Below are 20,241 nucleotides of genomic sequence, written 5' to 3'. Positions count from 1 at the left end.
TGAAGTTTTTACATTCTTCTTTAGTCAACAAGTAATTATTTGGTGGTTTAGTGTGTGCCCGGGCACCGGGGAAACAGACTAGTGCAAAATACAGCAAAGAACTCTTATGGAATAAATATTTTTTCACTATATAATTAAATAAATGTATTAATTGGACATTATCTAAAAATCTGAAGATGATTAAAAATACCTAATTTTTTTAAGCTAGCAGAATTTGCATTAGAGAGTAATTAAAGTTCAAGAATACAGATCAGATTCTGAAAATGTCTTAAAATCTTAACCGAGTTCTTAAACAGGCAATGCCAAGAACATATCTTAGATCAAGTGGTAGTGACTTCAGGTTTGTCTCCATCTGTCAAAACAGTAGCCTGGGAGAAAGTGAGTATTGGGCTCAAACCAGTATTCCAATTTAGAGGCAACGAGGAGGTCTCTTGAATATTTTCTGTCTTTAAGAGAGCATTCTTGAGGCACATGGGTGGCTCAGTTGGTTGAGTGTGGGACACTTGGTTTCTGCTCAGGTTACAATCTCAGGGTCTTAAGATCTAGCCCAGCGTCAGGCTCTGGGCTCAGCGGGGAGCCTGCTTGAGATTCTCTTCCTCTCCCTCTGACCCTCCCCCCCACAACGCAGCATGAGCGAGAGAGCGTTATTTTCCTTTTAAGACAGCTGTAGGGGCTCCTGGGTGGCTCAGTCGATTAAGTGTCTGCCTTCAGCTCAGGTCATGATCTCAGGGTTCTGGGATCCAACCCCGCATCGAACTCTGCTCAGCGGGGAGCCTGCTTCTCCCTATCTACTCCTTGTGCTCTCTGTCAAAAAAATAAAATCTTAAAAAAAGAAAAAAAATAGCTTTAGACATGCCCACCTTTTGGTAATAGGCTTTCCCCAAAGGTTCATTTTAATTCACATGTAGCCCAGTAGCTTCTTGGAATTTATATTGAAAATTTCAGAAAACCTTGGAATGGTTTTAAAGCTAGCACCTTTACTATAGCTATGTGGGCATGTATAATGTCGTATCACTTATATTCTTACTTATGGTCCTAATCTGAGCATTCTATGCTCCTACATTCACCCAGCATTCCTCTTAGAACTCACTTCAACCTTAATTCTTTTCACATTCCTCATCTACCTAGTAAACTTCTATTCATCCTTCGAAAACCCAATCCAGTGTTACTACTTCTGTGAAGCCTTCCCAGACTCTCTGAAGCAGATTTAATCAGCCAGTCTCATAGCCTTTTATGCTTACTTCTGTTAGTCTTTTTTTTTTTTAAAGATTTTATTTTTTTGAGAGAGCACAAGCCCGAGGAGAGGGAGAGGGAGAAGCAGACTGCCTGCTGAGCGGGGAGACTGACACAGGGCTCTATCCCAGGACCCCAAGATCATGACCTGAGCTGAAGTCAGGCACTTAACTTACTGAGCCATCCAGGTGCCCCCTTACTTCTGTTATTCTAAATACGTGGTTACACTAGACCATGAATTCCTTGAGAGCAAAGATACCTTTTGTGTATGCTCCGTACCTCACACATACATACACATAACAGACACTCAGTAATTTCTAGTTGAATAATTGAATGGCAAGGGGCGCCTGGGTGGCACAGCGGTTAAGCGTCTGCCTTCGGCTCAGGGCGTGATCCCGGCGTTGTGGGATCGAGCCCCACATCAGGCTCCTCCGCTATGAGCCTGCTTCTTCCTCTCCCACTCCCCCTGCTTGTGTTCCCTCTCTCGCTGGCTGTCTCTGTCTCTGTCAAATAAATAAATAAAATCTTAAAAAAAAAATAATTGAATGGCAAAATACTACATTATTTTCAACTAGCTAGATTCAGGGCCTCTTAGGCAAACTAGGTGTGCTTCCAGGGACTTAAAAGGCTTCTTTCCCCACCATCCCACTTCATCTCAGGCATAAAAACCACTTGCTGATGCATGAAATTCCTTTAAAAGGTAAAAACCTTACTGCACATTCATAAGAATGTAGTGTTTAGGGCACCTGGCTGGCTCGGTTGGGCATCTGCCTTCGGCTGAGGTCATGATCTCGGAGTCCCACATCAGGCTTCCTGCTCAGTAGACAGTCTGCTTCTCCCTCTGCCCCGCACCCTACGCTCGTGCTGTCTCTCCCACTCTCTCTCTCAAATAAATAAGTAAAATCTTAAAAAAAAAAATGTATTTAAGTGGCTGAAGACTATATAGAAGACTGGCTCAAACCACTGTAAGGAAGCAGGATTTTCTCTCGTGTCCATGACATCAAATATTCCATTGCTTCAGGTTCCCAGTGCGTTTCAGATAACACACTGAAATATTGGATCCTCTTTGAGTTCTGCCTTTGTGAAGCAATAACTGCAGAAAAAAAAAAGAGTACTTGTAAAAGGGCAAACAAGTTCATTTGAATTTTAAACTGGAATCACTTTTATCCAGAACAAGATGTACGCAAATAAGAGTCACAGTTTAAATCTGCTAAATACACTCTACAGATGGGGCAAGCATATCCTATGCTCACATTTTTAAAAGTGGAACATGTATTCCGTTTGGCAACCTAGAATAAACTGTCCAGAAGAAACAGGAAGTACCCATTTCCTATCCAAGATTCTCATACTTGTGCCTCTTCTACAACCATGTTAAATAGCCGTTTACTGACTTGCAGAACACCCTCAGTAAGATTCAAGCATTTCATTGAAGAATTAACTTGTGATTTTAGGTGAAGTACCCAGTTGCCCAAACGGAATATTCTCTATCACCAGTCCTGTTGTCAGGAAGCTCACCCTTCACTTAGAGAATGTAGAGCCGCCCCCCACCCCCGTGAACGTTCAGATTTTACTTCAGCAAATCTCTTGTAGAATCTTGAGTTATGCTTAACCACAGAGGTGTCAATAGAATGCCTTTAGACTCAATGAAAGGAAACTTAGCTCAAGGATTTCAACAGTAAGGAAATTCAGTCATCTCATTCCAGGTCTACATATCCAACATGATGTCTCCACTTGGCTATCCCACAAATATCTCAACCTTTAGATGTTCAAAACTGAACTCCACCTTCCTATCAACTTCTTTAGTCTTCCTCTTCTTAGTAAATGACATCTCCACTCACCCATGTTCTCCTGGCAAAAATCAGGGAGTCCTCTGTACCACCCCCTCCCAAACCCCTCACATCCAATCAATTACCAACTCCTACTTCCAGAATATGTCTTGATTCATCTAAACGCTTCCTAGAAAATAAATAGTGGTGTTATTCCTAGTTAGATGTATTCACATTCAACCATGCAGCACATGGCACAGGTACCTTTCTGGTGCTGGGAATATAACTGACCAAAATAGCAAGGTCTTTGATCTCAAGAAGCTGACATTCTAGTAAGAGAAAGAAACAATAGACAAAATATGTAATAGATCATGACTGGAAGGAAAAGAGTAACAGGCTATAGCTGGAGTATGTGCTATTTTAAGTAGGTTCGTCTGAAAAGACTTCAAGGAGGTAAGTTTTTGAGTAGAACCCTCAAGGAATTGAGGGAGAAAACCATACACATAGCTTAGGGAAGACTTTGACAGGGCAAAGACAGGAGTGTCCTTGACTCTTAATGAATGATGGAGTCCAGTGTAGCTGAATAGAGTGAAGGAGAGAAAGTATAATAGATTATACCTGTGAGGTATCCAGCAGCAAGTTCAACCAGGGCCTTGTAAGCTGCAGTTAGCATTTTGCTTTTATTTTATTTTTTAAGATTTTATTTGTCAGAGAGAAACAGGGCACTACCAGGGGGAGTGGCAGGCAGAGGGAGAAGCAGGCTCTCCACTGAGCAGGGAGCCTCATACAGGATCCCAAGACCCTGGGATCATGATCTGAGCTGAAGGCAGACGCTTAACCAACTGAGCCACTCAGGTGTCCTGCATTTTTCTTTTATTTTAAATGTGAGGAGAAACTATTGGAGGTTTTGAGCCAGGGAAAAACCTGACCTGACTTAAATGTTAAGTGGCCAGAATAATCCAGATCATTCTGGATGTTGTATGGACAGTGGACTGAGGGAGGGTGTCGGGGAGATGAATTAGAAAGCCACTGTCATGAGGTCTCTCATGGTTGATTTCTTCTGGCAAGAGGCAAATCTACAAATAGGGTGTTATTTACATGTGGTCATAGGACTTTTTTTTTTTTTTTTTGGAATGATGTTTTCAACAAAGAAAATCATGCTCTAAAATTGCTCAACATCACTTATTGTCAGGGAAATGCAAACCAAAACACAATGAGATATCACCTCATACCTGTCAGAAGGGCTAAAATAAAAAACAAAAGAAACAAGTGTTGGTGAGGATGTAGAGAAAAAAAATCCTTGTGCACTGTTGGCGGGAATGCAAACTGGTATAGCCCCTGTAGGAAACATTATGGAGTTCCTTAAAAAGTAAAAAATAGAACTACCATATGATTTGGTAATTCCGCTACTGAGTACCCAAAGAATATGAAAACACTAATTTGAAAAATAAATGCACCCGTATGTTTATAGCAGCATTATTTTTATTATTTGCAATAGCCAAATTATGGAAGCAGCCCAAGTGTCTATTGATTGATAGATGAATAAAGAATATGTGATATATATTTCATATATTTTTATATATATGGAATATTACTCTGCCATAAAAAAGTATGAAATCTTGTCATTTCCAACAACATGGGTAGAGCTAGAAAGTATAATGCTAAGCCGAATAAGTCAGAGAAACACAAATACCATATGATTTCAGTTATGTGCAACTTAAGAAACAAATGAACAAAGGGCAAAAAAAGAGACAAACGAAGAAACAGACTCGTAATTATAGAGAACAAAGTGATGCTTACCAGAGGGAAGATGGGGAGGGAATGGGTGAAACAGATGGAGGGGATTAAGAGTACATTTATTGTGATGAGCACTGAGTAATGTATAGAATTGCTGAATTACTTATTGTACACCTGAAACCAATATATGTTAACTATACTGGATTTAAAATAAAATTTAAAAAACAAAAGAAAGAAAAACATGCTCTAATCATTAAAAATAAAATAAGAATTGGATTATTACTGATAACATTTGCAGTAAAGAATAAGACCAGCATTTTCATTACATTTGGTATTTTTTTTCTTCTTTTTCTCCCCCTTTCTGCAGCTCTGGGATGGAATTTTGGTTAGTTGCTGCAGTTAGGTTTTATCCAGAGCCTTTTCATAATCCTGCCTCAGGCATTGCAATAAGTACAATATTTTTTTAAGTTTATTTTTTTTTAGTAATCTCTACATCCAATATGGGGCCCAAACTCAGGACGCTGAGATGAAGAGTCACATGCTCTTCCGACTGAGCCCACCAGGTGCCCCAAAAAGTACAATATTTTGACTTGAACTGAGTTCTGGCATCATGGATACTCCAGACTTCTCTCTTTTCCCAGGCACCAAGGCTGAAGCCAAATAGTATCAGGTTTTGCCTCATAACATACTTTTGAGGTTGTTTTAGCTGCTACTTTTATGATTGTCCTACTTGGTTTGTAGAAGTTAGAGTTCAAGAGAATACTTACTGAAAACATAATCAGAAAAATTCAAGTTTTCAAATTAAGGTTCAACTAAGAACTATTGAAACCTCAAAAAAAAAGTGTAAGAGCATATCTCTTGTTTGGGGGCAATGTTGAGCCTTTTGCTTTGTTGCAGTGGCTCTGAGTTATTTGCTATCCCTCACTCCATACAAGCTGCATAAGAATAATTGCTTCTTTATAACAGGGCTGAGAGTTCTCAGGTGCTCAGACTCAGTACAATTGCTCAAAAGTCACACTTTAAAAGTAGTGACACATAATCAAAAGTCCCTCTGGCCATAGGAGGAGGGGTTTATTCTATTTAACTGGTTCATGACCTTGCTGTTTTGGCTACTGTGGTAGACATTTAGGGTTGGAGCTCCCTAACATCAGTTTTCCCTTCTCAAGTCAGCTAATCAGAATGAACCCATCGTTTCCCTTGGTCACATCACTGGTTTGGGAAGGGCATAGGGCCTGAGTCATCCAATTGTTTTAAAGAACTTTCTTTTGATGTTTGAGTGAAGAAATACTCTCCTACCCACTGCTCATTCATAATCTGAGAAGTACATAGCTGAGGGAACCACTGACATCCATTTTGCAACAATAAGGTGCCTGTAAAGATAGGTATCAGAGAGCAATGAAGAGTTGCCAAGGATGGGGGGACTGGATACCAGGTCCTGGTCATGTTCTTTGAGCGACCAGATCAGTTTCCACTTACAGCTATCCCTATCTCTAGACTTAGTTATGTGACTCAATAAATTCTCTTTATCATTTAAGTCAGTTTAACTTGCCAGTTTATTTCTCAAAATCAAAAGTATTCTAACTATGCTGAATTGTTGGTTGTCAACTTTGCATTACTACCACCCACTTGTACTATCTGCATTGCAAAAGAGAAGCTAGGACCATTTCCCAGAATCCCCTGCCCTTTATGGTTCTGAGTTAGAGTTTGCCAAAGAGAGGTACGCACAGTAGATAGGAAAGGCAGAGAAAAGAAGCTTTCACTCTCAGGAGGTTGTGGCAGCTTCACAGACTTCTCTTCTCCCAGGAGACTGGCAGTTTTCAGCTTCTCAGATCTCACCACAAGCTCTTGCTTTGCACTTACAGCAGCAAAACACAATGGCTTCTCAGACTTTGGTGCAAACTTCTGCCTTGTAGTTAGGGGGCCATAAACAGCAGCTTCTTCGTGTCCTCTACAAGTTCTGGCATCTTGTATCTCTCCATGAATTCTGGCTTCCTCCTCTGCTCCAACGCTTCAATCCATCAGTGAGTGTTCTCTAATCCTTCGCCTGCAGCTCCCAGTCCTTCACGCCTCCAGCTTCTGCTACAGTCAACTAACCCTCAGTTCCTACACTACATCTTTTTGTGCCAGAAAACTTGCAGGGGCTTTGCTTTCTTCACTACATTTAGTGATTAGTAATAGAAATGGTTTCCAAGACATACAGAACTTTAAGGATTGGAATTGATTCTCTGATCCCATTAGATTTAAAGGACCCCATTACCAGTGATAATAGCATTCGTAGTTTACAGCATACAGTGGCAAATGGCTAATTTATTATCCCCTTGGATGACCAAGAAATTGCTGCAATAGGATAACATAGTGGAAATAAAGGGTACAAGGACTGTAGAGTGGTTTGGCTATATCAAATTACACTGGAGAGTTTAGAGAAAGAAAATGATAAGCTCAGGGTTTGGAATTCCCACTTCAAAGTCTGGATAAAGAACCAGAAAGATTCTTACCTGCCTTGGGAAAAAAATAATCCTTACTTGATATAGCCACAGGGTCAACATTTCTGAAACAAACAAAATCTGATCATGAAAGTGGATGAATTACAAAGCAAATTGAATTAATTTGCATGTTCTTTTATGTTCAAGTTAAGGTATTGGTCAGGAAAGAGTGGAACTGAAAATTAGGTGGGGCCATTTGGACAAATTTCATTGAAGCTTAAGACCCTGAACCCCAAAATTCAGTGGAGCCTTCCTTGCCGGTGAAAAACAGATTTTCCTCTAATGTGGTAGGCAGGATAATCACCCCCAAAGATGTCCACATTTGAATCCCCAGAACCCATGAATGTGTTACCTCACACAGCAAAGAGGTTGTGCAGATGTGTTGAAGGCTCTTGAGATGGAAAGATTATCCTGGACTATCCAGGAGGGTGCAATGTATTCACATTCACAAGGGTGCTTATAAGAGGGAGGCAAGAGGGTCAAAGTCAGATTTGAAGATGATACCTTGCTGGCTTTGGGGATGAAGGAAGGGGCGGGACAGGGGCGGGGGGGTGGGGGGCAAGGTGAGGGAGGCACACTCCCAGGAAGGCACGTGACCTCTAAAGTTTGGAAAAGGCAAGGAAAGAAATTCTCCCCTATCTCCAGAAGGAAGGGAGCCCTGCTGACACCTTAATGTAGCCCAATGAGACCTCCAGAACTGCAAGATAACAAATTTGTGTTGTTTTTAGCCTCTAAATTTGTGGTTATTTGTTAAGCAGCAATAGGAATCTGGTCCATCTACTGTCTGGAGATTAGCCTCTCCTCTTGCCTAAAGAACTTGTAATGACCTATCCTGAAATGGTTGTTTTGCAGAGGAATGCCGATTCTCCTCAAGACCCATTTCATTGCTTGTAGCCTAATAACTAGACTCAAATCTTGGAAGACCCTAGTGGACAAGTACATTGCATAACATTCTTTTGTGTTGACCATAGTTTAACAAATTTGGAAAGCTATTTGTAAAGTTACTAAAACATTTCTCAAAATAGATACGGTATTTGCTCAAGAGGACTAAAACAAGAGTTTTGGGTCTGCTGATAGTTTATGGCCAACTGGCAGACTAAGTGACATATAGCTCTATGTGTGGGGGCTGATTTTTTTCTTTAGTATCGCGCCATGGTTGTATGATGATGGTAATGATCCAGTAGAAAGACAAAAACTGGTGATGTAGGGTGGAAGTGGGGAGATAATTGCAGGAGGCAGGTTCTTTTCTTTTCTTTTCTTTTCTTTTCTTTTCTTTTCTTTTCTTTTCTTTTCTTTTAATTCCAGTATAGTTAACATACAGTGTTATGTTAGTTTCCGGTACACAGTATATTGATTCAACATTTCCATACATTACCCAGTGCTCATCACCAGTGCACTCCTTAAACCCCATCACCTATTTCGCCCATCTCCCCACCACTCTCCCCTCTGGTAACCATCACTTTGTTCTCTATAGTTGAGAGTCTGTTTCTTAGTTTGTCTCTCTTTTTTTTCCTTGCTCGTTTGTTTTGTTTCTTAAATTGTACATACAAGTGAAATCATATGGTATTTGTCTTTCTCTGAACGACTTATTTTGCTTAACATTATACTCTCTAGCTCCATCCATGTTGTCGTGAATGGCAAGATCTCATTATTTTTTATGGCTGAATAATATCCATTGTATATATATACCACATCTTCCTTATCCATTCATCTATTAATGGACACTTGGGCTGCTTCCATAATTTGTCTGTTGTAAACAATGCTGCTATAAACATAGGGGTGCATTTATCCCTTTGAATTAATCCTTTTGTATTTTGGGGGTAAATACCCAGTAGTGAAATTACTGGATCATAGGGTTGTTCTATTTTTAAGTTTTTGAGGAATTTCCATACTGTTCCCACAGGGGCGGTACCAGTTTGCATTCCCACCAAGAGTGCACGAGGGCTCCTTTTTCTCCACATCCTCACCAACACTCGTTGTTTGTTGTGTTTTTTATTTTACCCCTTCTGACAGATGTGAGGTGGTAGCTTACTGTAGTTTTGGTTTGCATTTCCCTGATGCTGACTGATGCTGAGCATCTTTTCATGTGTCTGTTGACCATGTGGGTGTCTTCTTTGGAGAAATGTCTGTTTATTTCTTCTGCCCATTTTTTAATTGGATTATTTGGTTTTGGGGTGTTGAGTAATATCAGTTCTTTATATATTTTGGATATTAATCTTTTATCAGATATGTCATTTGCAGGTATCTTCTCCCATTCAGTAGGTTGTCTTTTACTTTGTCGATTGTTTCCTTCACTGTGCAAAAGCTTTTTATTTTGCTGGAATCCTAATAGATTATTTTTGCTTTTATCCTCCTCGCCTCAAGAAACATATCTAGAAAAATGTTGCTGTGGCCAATGTCAGGGACATTATTGCCTCTGCTCTCTTCTAGGATTTTTATGGTCTCAGGTCTCACATTTAAGTCTTTAATCCATTTTGAACTTATTTTTGTGTGTAGTGTAAGAAAGTATTCCAATTTCATTCGTTTGAATGTAGCTGACCAGTTTTTCCAACACTGTTTCTTAAAGAGACTGTCTTTTTCCCCTTGGTTATTCTTTCCCGCTTTGTCAAAGATTAATTGACCATATAATTGTGGGATTATTTCTGAGTTTTCTATTCTGTTGTATTGATCTATATGTGTTTATTTTTGTGCCAGTACATATGGTTTTGGTTACTACAGCTTTGTAATATAACTTGAAGTCAAAAATTGTGGTACCTCCAAGCTTTGCTTTTCTTTTTCAAGATTGCTTTGGCTATTTGAGGTCTTTTGTGGTTCCATACAAATTTTAGGATTGTTTGTTCTAGTTCTGTGAAAAATGCTGTTGGTATCTTGATAGGGATTGCATTAAATCTGTAGAATGGTTTGGGTAGTATACACATTTTGACAATATTTGTTCTCCCAATCCATGAGCATGGAATGTCTTTCCATTTCTTTGTGTCATCAGAAGGCAACTTCTTAAGTAATGAGAGGAAATGGGATCCAATGCACAATATCAAGTAGAGACAGTTCATCTGTTGTATAAGAGGGAAAGAAGATTATATGAGTCACTCATAGGTCAGGAGATAGCTTTGGTGATAAACAGATAATTAGTTCCAAATCCTTTTTTTTCTCAGCCAGTTAAGATGTCTGTCATTAGCTGACAGTGTGGACAGGGGTGGAGATAAAGAAGACTTAGGATATTAGGGAAAGTGGAAGCGCAAATTCACTAGGTCCAGAGAATCCAAGACTTTAATAAAAAGTGTTGATCAGGACAGAGCCCCCACAGAGACTTACTGGATGCTACTGGAGATCTAGTTGTAAGATCTGAAAGCCACTCCCTCCAGAAACTTCTGGCAGGATGTCACTGATTTATCTTCTGTGTGTGTAGTCATTTAACCAGTTGCAATCTATCATCTTCCAACCAACTCCTGTTGGTTGGAAATCTATCTATTCAACCAACTTCTATTTTTCTACCTTGACCCTGACAACTTATGAGAAACCCAGGTAATAAATACCTTTTGAGGGGCGCCTGGGTGGCTCAGTCGGTTAAGTGTCTGCCTTCGGCTCAGGTCATGATCCCAGGGTCCTGGGATCGAACCCCGCATCGGGCTCTCTGCTCAGCAGGGTGTCTGCTTCTCTCTCCCTCTGCCTGACTCTCTACCTACTTGTGCTCGCTCTCTCTCTCTCTGTCAAATAAATGAATAAATAAATAAAATCTTTAAAAATAAATTAAATAAATAAATAAATAAATAAATACCTTTGAGTTGTCTGCCAAGCCAAACCCCCTTCTCTGAACTCTCCCCACTACCAAGGGTGGCCCCTTTGCAGCCAAATTTACGTTACATGACCCCACCTCTGTTGCCAGGGTGGACACATGACCCAACCTGATCAATTGGATTTTCTCTCCTGGGAATGGAAATTGGAATATTGGGTTTCTCAGAGGTTGGCCAGAGGGCTGGAGCTAGGGGAAAATTTGGTTATAGGACGGAGCAGCCTTTTTGCACCATGTAGATCAGAGAAGATGAGAACGTGGTCTTGAGTGTGAAGGGAGAGACAGAGAATGAAGCAAATGTGTAGAAACAACCAGGGACATGGTCTTGACAAGATGAAAATGGTATCTGCCTTGGTCCTTGATAAACCAGTTACCGACTTCGGTCCTCAGCTGAACTTCCTCCCTTGGGTTATATACAATTCTCTTAGTTCCCCTGGATTCACATTTTACGTGAGCAAATCTGAGATTTCTGTCACTGTGTAATCTAAACAGTCATGATCAAGAGCAAAGATATATTAAATGTTTGCTGAAATCAGGGTATACTGTGTCTAAATCATTTTGCTAATCTAGTGTACTAACCAGTTCTGTTGGAAGAAAAAAAAGGGGCCATGAGGCTGGATGATTATTTACTGACTCCATGCAGATTCTTGGGAGACTTGGAAACAGAAAAGCAGTAGTCACTATATACAATCCAGCTATATTTTTAAAAATCATTACAAGGACTTATTCAACTTGAAAATCAATAAAAATAAAGACGAATTATTAAGACTACATTCCTAATACAACATCTGTAAGTATTTTGATATGTTTAATTTATGTCAGTTTTCCCCCTTATGTTGTTTGTTTTTAAACAATGAAATTAGAGTATAATATATAATTGCATTTCCTACTTTTTTCATCAGATATTATGCCATAACATTTCCTTTTTTTTTAATGATTTTTTATTATATTATGTTAGTCACCATACAGTACATCCCCGGTTTCCGATGTAAGGCTCGATGATTCATTAGTTGTGTATAACACCCAATGCACCATGCAATACGTGCCCCCTTACTACCCATCACCAGCCTGTCCCATTCCCCCACCCCCCTCCCCTCTGAGGCCCTCAGTTTGTTTCTCATAGTCCATAGTCTCTCATGTTTCATTACCCCCCTTTCTTTATCCCTTTCTTCCCCTACCGATCATCCTAGTTCTTATGTTCCATAGATGAGAGAAATCATATGATAGTTGTCTTTCTCTGCTTGACTTATTTCACTTAGCATTATCTCCTCCAGTGCCGTCCATGTTGTAGCAAATGTTGAGAACTCGTTCTTTCTGATAGCTGAGTAATATTCCATTGTATATATGGACCACAACTTCTTAATCCAGTCATCTGTTGAAGGGCATCTCGGCTCCTTCCACGATTTAGCTATTGTGGACATTGCTGCTATGAACATTGGGGTGCATATATGCCATAACATTTCCTATGTTGCATAATCATCATAGCTAAACTTGTAATAGCTGCCTAATAGTCTACTGATTTGATATACCATGAGAATAACATGGAGGTGATTACCTAGTGTCCTCCAGTCTGAAATTCCAAAAAGAAATTCCTAACTTAGTGAATATAAGTGTTTGTATCATGTGAGAAGTTCTTTTTTGTAGGGTTGCAAATAGTTAATCAGACTTTACCATTTCCTGCAACCCTCAAGATTAATGTTTACCTTTTTCTTGGACCCATTCTCGGTCGGTCACCCTTTGATTAATAATTCAGCCTCCTACTTGCCAAGGATAGTTATATGAGGAAGGTGCTATTTTTTGTGGCAGTTATAAATGTTCAGGCCACTGGAAAGGAAACTTTCCCCTGTTCCTAAGATTTTACACTAATAAATTAATAAATTGGGGTTTGGGGTTTTGCAGCAGCATCGTGTGTGTTCGATTGTCCCAGTGGCATAATCTATACCTAGAACCTGAGAACAGGTTTCGATGGCGGTCATACTTAAATACTACCACCCTGTGGGCCCTTTTTGGGAAGCTTGCCAGCCCCCTTCATTCCGGTCTCTGTCTTCTGAGCTTTGCCTCAACGGCTATGGAAGACCTCAAGCCTGAAACCACAAAAATCAGCTAAGCAATTGCAGAGTGATCTGCAAGAAGTAGCCAAGAAGAGGCGAGAGTGAGGTCGTCTAGATTCATATACCATCTCGTTTTGATAACTTGAAGACTTTGGATTTCGGTTTTGTTATTCAGTGTTAATTTAGGGGCCTTCCATCATACACAGATTTAGCATTATCTGGATTTTCACCACTGTCCTTCAGTATTTCACTTCCAGCCCTCTCGATCAGTTTGGCATATTTCTGGGGCAGTGTGTGTTCCTCCAGTCCTTAGGGATATGCTCTACCCCTAGCCAAATACCAGTTTGCATTATCAAAGACACGATGAGTTCCGTGCACCTGGGCATCTGCAAGCCGTGTCATTCTTCTGCCTTCCCATCGACAACCTTGTATTGAAGCCACTGGTGAGAATGCTGTTTGTATTCCAGAGTACTTCATCTTGTGGCCTAGCACTTCCAAACATGCATCCTAGGTCTCTTCTGCAAGCGATGGAGGATCTCCACAAATCAGTAAAAGCAGACAGTGACTGTCAAGTGTGGTGAGACTGTAGACCATATATCATTTTTCGGCAAGATACTCCAGGAAGACAGCCTCCACGTGGGCCCTAGAAGGAACCAAGGTTGCCTCTGACCTTTTAGAAGTTGCCAAACACCATTCAGCTAACAAACAGTTCGTTGTGGGCTCTTATGTGGCAAGCAGCCTGACAGGCCTAGTGCAGAGTCATCTCACAGTTTAACAATCTCTCAGGGTCTAGTAACCCTATCCTTACTCTCTCTACCCCTTGTAAAGTTTCATTATTTCACTTTGTCCTATATTCTTATTTTTACCTTAAAGTAATAGCAAAGTACACAAATAATATATAGATGCAGTTTTACTAAACATCTGGACAAACAGAAATTTATAAAGAGAAAAGTCCTCAGAGCACCTGGCTGGCTCAGTCGGTAGAGCATACGACTCTTAATCTCTCAGTATCTTGAGTTGGAGCCCCATGTTGGGAGTGGAGACTACTTAAAAAAAAAAAAAAAGACATTCTCTTCTTCCTTAACCCACTCCCACTCTCCAAAAATAGAAGCATAAACTATTTCTTTAAATTTTATTTAGTTATTTGATGGGGTGCCTGGTGGCTCAGTCATTAAGTGTCTGCCTTCAGCTCAGGTCATGATCCCAGGGTCCTGGGATCAAGCCCAGCATCGGACTTCCCGCTCAACAGGGAGTCTGCTTCTCCCTGTCCCACTCCCCTTGCTTGTGTTAACCTCTCTCACTGTGTCTCTCTCTGTCAAATAAATAAAATCTTTTTAAAAAATAAATTTTATTTAGTTATTTGAGCGGGAGAGAGACAGCGCACACCGGTTGGAGGGGTGGGGGACATGGACAGAGGGAGGAGCAGACTCCCCACTGAGCAGGGAGCCTGACGCTGGGCTTGATCCCAGGACCCTGAGATCATGATCTAAGCTGAAGTCACCTGCTTAAACGACTGAGTCACCCAGGCACCCCAGGAACATAAACTTTAGAATGATACCACCATTCTTGAATTCTACCATTAAGAATAAAGTAGATGTGGTGTATATATACAATGAAATATTACTCAGCCATTAAAAGAATGAGATCTTGCTATTTGTGGTAACATGGATCGACCTAGAGGGTATTATGCTAAGTGAAATAAGTTGGACAGAGAAAGACAAATACCATATGAGTTCACTTATATGTGGATTCTAAAAAACAAAACAAATGAACAAACAAAAAGCACTGCCCACGGGTTCTGTCCCTGTGCTTTAGTAAGACCACCTTTTTTGGGGCGCCTGGGTCACTCAGTCGGTTAAGCGTCTGCCTTCACCTCAGGTCATGATCCCAGGGTCCTGGGATCAGGTCCTGCTTAGGGCTCCCTGATCATCAGGGAGTCTGCTTCTCCCTCTCCCTTCACCCCTCACCCCTGCTCATGCTCTCTCTCTCTCTCTCAAGTAAATAAATAGTCTTTAAAAAAAAAAGCAGAAACAGCCAATAAATAGAGAACGAACTGATGGTTGCCGGAGAGGAAGGGGGTGGGGGAATGGGCAAAATCGGTGAAGAGGAGTGGGGGGGATACAGGCTTCTGGTCGTGGAATGAGTAAGTCATGGGAATGAAAACATTGGGAATATAGTCAGTAGTATTGTAATAGCGTTGTATGGTGACAGTTGGTAGCTATACTTGTGAGCATAGTAGAGTGTATAGACTAGTCCAATCACTATGTTGTGCACCTGAAATTAATGTTTTAACATTGTGTGTCAACTATAATTTAAAAAAAAAAAGAGACTATCATCCATGTAACAATTTGTAGTAAAGAAATTGAAGCAAGATGACATCATAAGAAGTTCCTGAACTCCGTTCCTCTTGTGGGCGCACCAAATCTACAGCAACATATGAAATAATTGCCTCTGAAAAGGACCTGAAAACTAGCTAAATAGCTTCTTTACAGCAAACGGTAAAAAGGTCACATCGAGAAGGGTAGGAGAGACAAGGATACGGTTTTGCCAAAATCCCCACCTCCACAATCAGGACAGACCTCACAAACCTGGAGCTTCTCCCTGAGAAGCAAGGGGTTTATGTCCCACATCAGGCACCCCAACCCTTGAGACTTGCAACAGAGAGACAAATCCCCCAAAATGTCTGGCTTTGAAAATCAATGCAGTTTATGTCCAGAAGACTCAAAAGACTATAGGGGACTGAGATACTTCTCTTAAAGGGCTTGTGCACAAACTCACTTGCCCCAAGGACAAGCCCAAAGGCTGCAGTTTGAAAAGCACTTAGACTATACATGCAGGAGATTAATTTGTTAACCTTGAAGCATCTGCCAGAGGAGCAGTGTTCTGTTGGGGCTCTCTCCGGGGCCTTACATGCTGGTAGGCACCATTTTTGTGCTCGCCCTATCTTGATAATGCTTGGGGTCATGCCCCAGCCATGTGTTCTCCCAGGCCCCTGTGAAAACTGGCAAGCACATGCAGTCCACACAGGGGATGCCCCTTATCACTTGGCTCTAGAGGCTTGGGGGGGGGGTGCATGCATTCCTGGATCCCATGGGACTATAGCAACCAAAGAGACAATTCTTGGGGCGCCTGGGTGGTGCAGTCGGTTAAGTGTCTGACTCTTGGTTTCAGCTCAGGTCATGATCTCAAAGGGTGGTGAGATCAGGCCCTGTATCAGGCTCCATGCTCAGCACGGAGTCTACTTCAGATTCTCTCTCCCTCTGCCCCTTCTGCTCATGCGCTCTCTCAATCTCTCTCTCTCTCTCTCTCTAAAATAAATAAATAAATAAATAAATAAATAAATAAATAGACCATTCTTGACAGGATGCTACCCCTTGGGCACTACATATAGCAGACTGAAACAGATCCCTAGTCTTTCTGTTAAAAAGCCCTATTTACAGGGTACCTGGCTAGCTCATTGGTGGAGCAAGTGACTCTTGAGCTCAGAGTTGTGACTTCAAGCGCCACACTGGATGTAGAAATTACTTAAAAAATAAAATCTTTTTTTTTAAAGTCTTATCTACTTGATTAGAGCTTTACCTTGGAGGGAAGAATTCAGTTTTGCCACATATCTAGATGATAGGGAGGGGCTCTCAGGAAGGATAGGCCAGGGGATTCCCTACACGTGCTCTCCCTCAGCCCTGCTATCGTTTGCTGGTACCTCCCAGAAAGGAACTTATAAACTTGTCTGAAGCCCCAGTTCTTGCAACTGTCACCTCCAGATCTCTGGTCTGAAGGCCAGCAGGGTTTATGATTGTGGTCCCGTAGGACTGTACAGGTTTGCATGGTTTAAACCTGCTGCCTAAGGCTCTGGTTTCCAATCACTTGAAACTGGATGCTGACTGAAACCCCTTCTTTTAGAACACCCTTGACAACTGGGACCTATCAAGAATAAATCAGGTTCAAGAGACAACCAAGAGGGGCGCCTGGGGGGCCAGTAGTTAAGCGTCTGCCTTCGGCTCAGGGCGTCATCCCAGAGTCCTGCGATTGAGCCCCGCATCAGACTCCCTGCCCTGCTGGGAGCCTGCTTCTTCCTCTCCCACTCCACCTGCCTGTGTTCCCTCTTTTGCTGGCTGTCTCTCTCTCTGTCAAATAAATAACTAAAATCTTTGAAAAAAAAAAAAAAAGACAACCAAGAGCTAGGATGAGGTTGAACAATAAGGTTCATCTGCTATTCAAGGCCATCCTTCAAGACTGGGGGCAGTAGCTGTTTTGCCTAATACGTTGAAACAAACACAGTGTGGGGGGGCACCTGGGTGGCTCAGTTGGTTGAGTGCCCAACTCTTGATTTCGGCTCAGGTCACGGTCTCAGGGTTGTGGTCTCAGGGTCACAGGCTTGAACCCTACATTGAGCTCCACACTCAGCACACAGAGTCTGCTTGTCCCTCTCCCTCTTCTCTCCCTGCTCAAGCTCACTCTCTCTCTTTCTCTCTCTTGTGTAAAGTTAAATAAAGAACATCTTTAAAAAAAACAACAACACAGTAAAACAAAATGAGGAAACAAAGGAATATGTTCCAAACAAAAGAACAAGATGAAATCTCAGAAAAAAACCTTCATGAAATGGAGACAAGAAATACCTGATAGGGACGCCTGGGGGGCTCAGTCAGTTAAGTGTCTGCGTTTGGCTCAGGTCATGATCTCAGGGTCCTGGGATCAGTTCCCATACTGGGTTCCTTGCTCAGCAGGGAGCCTGCTTCTCCCTCTGCCTGCCACTCCCCCTGCTTCTGCTCTCTCTCTCTCTCTTTCTGACAAATAAATAAATAAAATCTTTAAAAAAAATTTACCCTGATAAAGAGTTCAAAGTAATTGTCATGAAGATGCTACTAAACTTATGAGAAGAATGAATGAAATAGAGATAGCTTCGACAAAGAGATAGAAAATATAATGAAGGACCAAACAGAAGTCACAGAGCTGAAGAATACAATAACTGACCTGAAAAATACACTAGAGGAGTTCTACAGCAGACTGGATGATGCAGAAAGTGATCAGGGCAGTGGAAATTCAGGGCAGTGGAATAGGGCAGTGGAGCTCACCTAAACAGAGCAGGAAAAAAAAATTTTTTTTAATGTTTTATTTATTTATTTGACACTAAGGAGTGAATGCAAGCAGGGGGAGCAGCGAGCAGAGGGAGAGGGAGATGCAGGCTTCCCACTGAGCAGACAGCCCATGCAGGGCTGGATCCCAGGACCCTGGGATCACAACCTGAGCCAAAGGCAAACACTTAACTGACTGAGCCACTCACACACACCCCTAAATTTTTTTTTTTAAGTGATGGTAGCTTAAGGGACCTATGGGACAACATCAAGCAGGATAACATTCACCTTATGGGATTCCCAGGAGAAGAGAAACAGACATGCAGATCCAGGAAGCCCAGAGAGTTTCACAGAAGACGAACCCAAAAAGGTCCACACCCAGACACATTATAACGAAAATGTCAAGTTAAAGAGAGATGGAGCACCTGGGTGGCTCAGTGGGTTAAACATCTGCCTTCAGCTCAAGTAATGATCCCAGGGTCCTGGGATTGAGTCCCGCATTCAGGCTCCCTACTCATCAGGAAGCCTGCTTCTCCCTCTCCCTCTGCCAATCCCCCTGCTTGTGCTCTCTCACTCTCTTTGCCAAATATATAAATGAAATCTTTAAAAAAAAAGTTAAAGAGAAAATCATAAAAGTGGGAAGAGAAAAATAAATTGTTACATATAAGAGAACCCCTGTAAATCTATCAGTAGTTTTTTCAGCAGGAACTTTGCAGGTCAGAAGAGAGTGGCACAACATATTCAAAGTTCTGTAAGGGAAAAAAAAAAAAAAGTCCAACCAAGAACACTTTCCTGGCAAGGTAATCTTTCAGAATGGAAGGAGCAATACAAAGTTTTCCAGACCAGCAATAGCTAAAGGCGTTCATCACCAAACCAGCCTTACAAGAAATGTTAAAGGGACTTCTTTAAGCTGAAATAGAAGGGCATTAATTAGTAACAAGAAAACTTAGGAAAGTATAAATCTCACTGTAAAAGTAAATATATAGTAAAGATAGTGGATTAATCACTTATAAAGCTAGTGTGGAGGTTAAAAGAAAAAAGTAATAAAAATAACTATAACTACAATAATCAAATAAGGAATACACAAAATAAAAAGATGTAAAATGCGACATCAGAAACATAAAATGGGGGGGCGCCTGGGGGGCACAGCGGTTGGGCGTCTGCCTTCGGCTCAGGGCGTGATCCCGGCGTTCTGGGATCGAGCCCCACATCAGGCTCCTCCACTGGGAGCCTGCTTCTTCCTCTCCCACTCCCCCTGCTTGTGTTCCCTCTCTCGCTGGCTGTCTCTGTCTCTGCCGAATAAATAAATAAAATCTTTAAAAAAAAAATAAAGACACAAAACGGGAGAGTGGCAGTAAAAGTGCAGAGTTGTAAAGTGCATTCAAGCTTGAGCTGCTCTCAATTTAAGATAGACCCACGTATATAAGCTGTTACATGTGAGCTCATGGTAACCATAAAGCAAAAACACATAGTAGACGCAGAGAAGACAGTAAGAAAGGAATGTAAGCACCACACTAGAGAAACCCATCAAAACACATGGGAAGAGAGCAAGAAAACAAGGAAAGAAAGGAAAAGAAAGAAAGAAAGGGAAAGAAAGAAAGAAACTACAAGTGAGCCAGAAAACAATGAACAAAATGGTAATAAGCACTTAACTATCAATAATTACTTCAAATGTTAAATGGTCTAAATTCCCAGTCAAAAAACCATAGAGTGCCTGACTGGATAAAAAACAAGGACAAGCTATATGCTGCCTACCAGAGACTCCCTTCAGGTGTAAGGACACACACAGACTGAAAGTGAAGAGATGGAACAAGATGTTCCATACAAATGGAAACCAAAAGAAAGTTGGGGGACTTATATCAAACAAAATATACTTTAAAATAAAGACTGTAATAAAAGACAAAGATGGGCATTACATAATGATAAGGGGGTCAATCCAACAAGAGGATATAACATTTGTAAATATGCAGCCAATGTAGTGGCACCTAAATATATAAAGCAAGTATGAACAGACCAAAAGGAAGAAATTATCGGCAACAAAATAGTAGCAGGGGACTTCAATACCGCGCTTACATCGGTAGGTATATCATCCAAACAGAAAAATCAACA

Source organism: Ursus americanus, chromosome 8 (assembly GCF_024610735.1).
Source record: "Ursus americanus isolate L20-20 chromosome 8, mUrsAme1.1.p, whole genome shotgun sequence".
Lineage (NCBI taxonomy): Eukaryota > Metazoa > Chordata > Mammalia > Carnivora > Ursidae > Ursus > Ursus americanus.
This window is presented reverse-complemented; position numbering follows the sequence as displayed.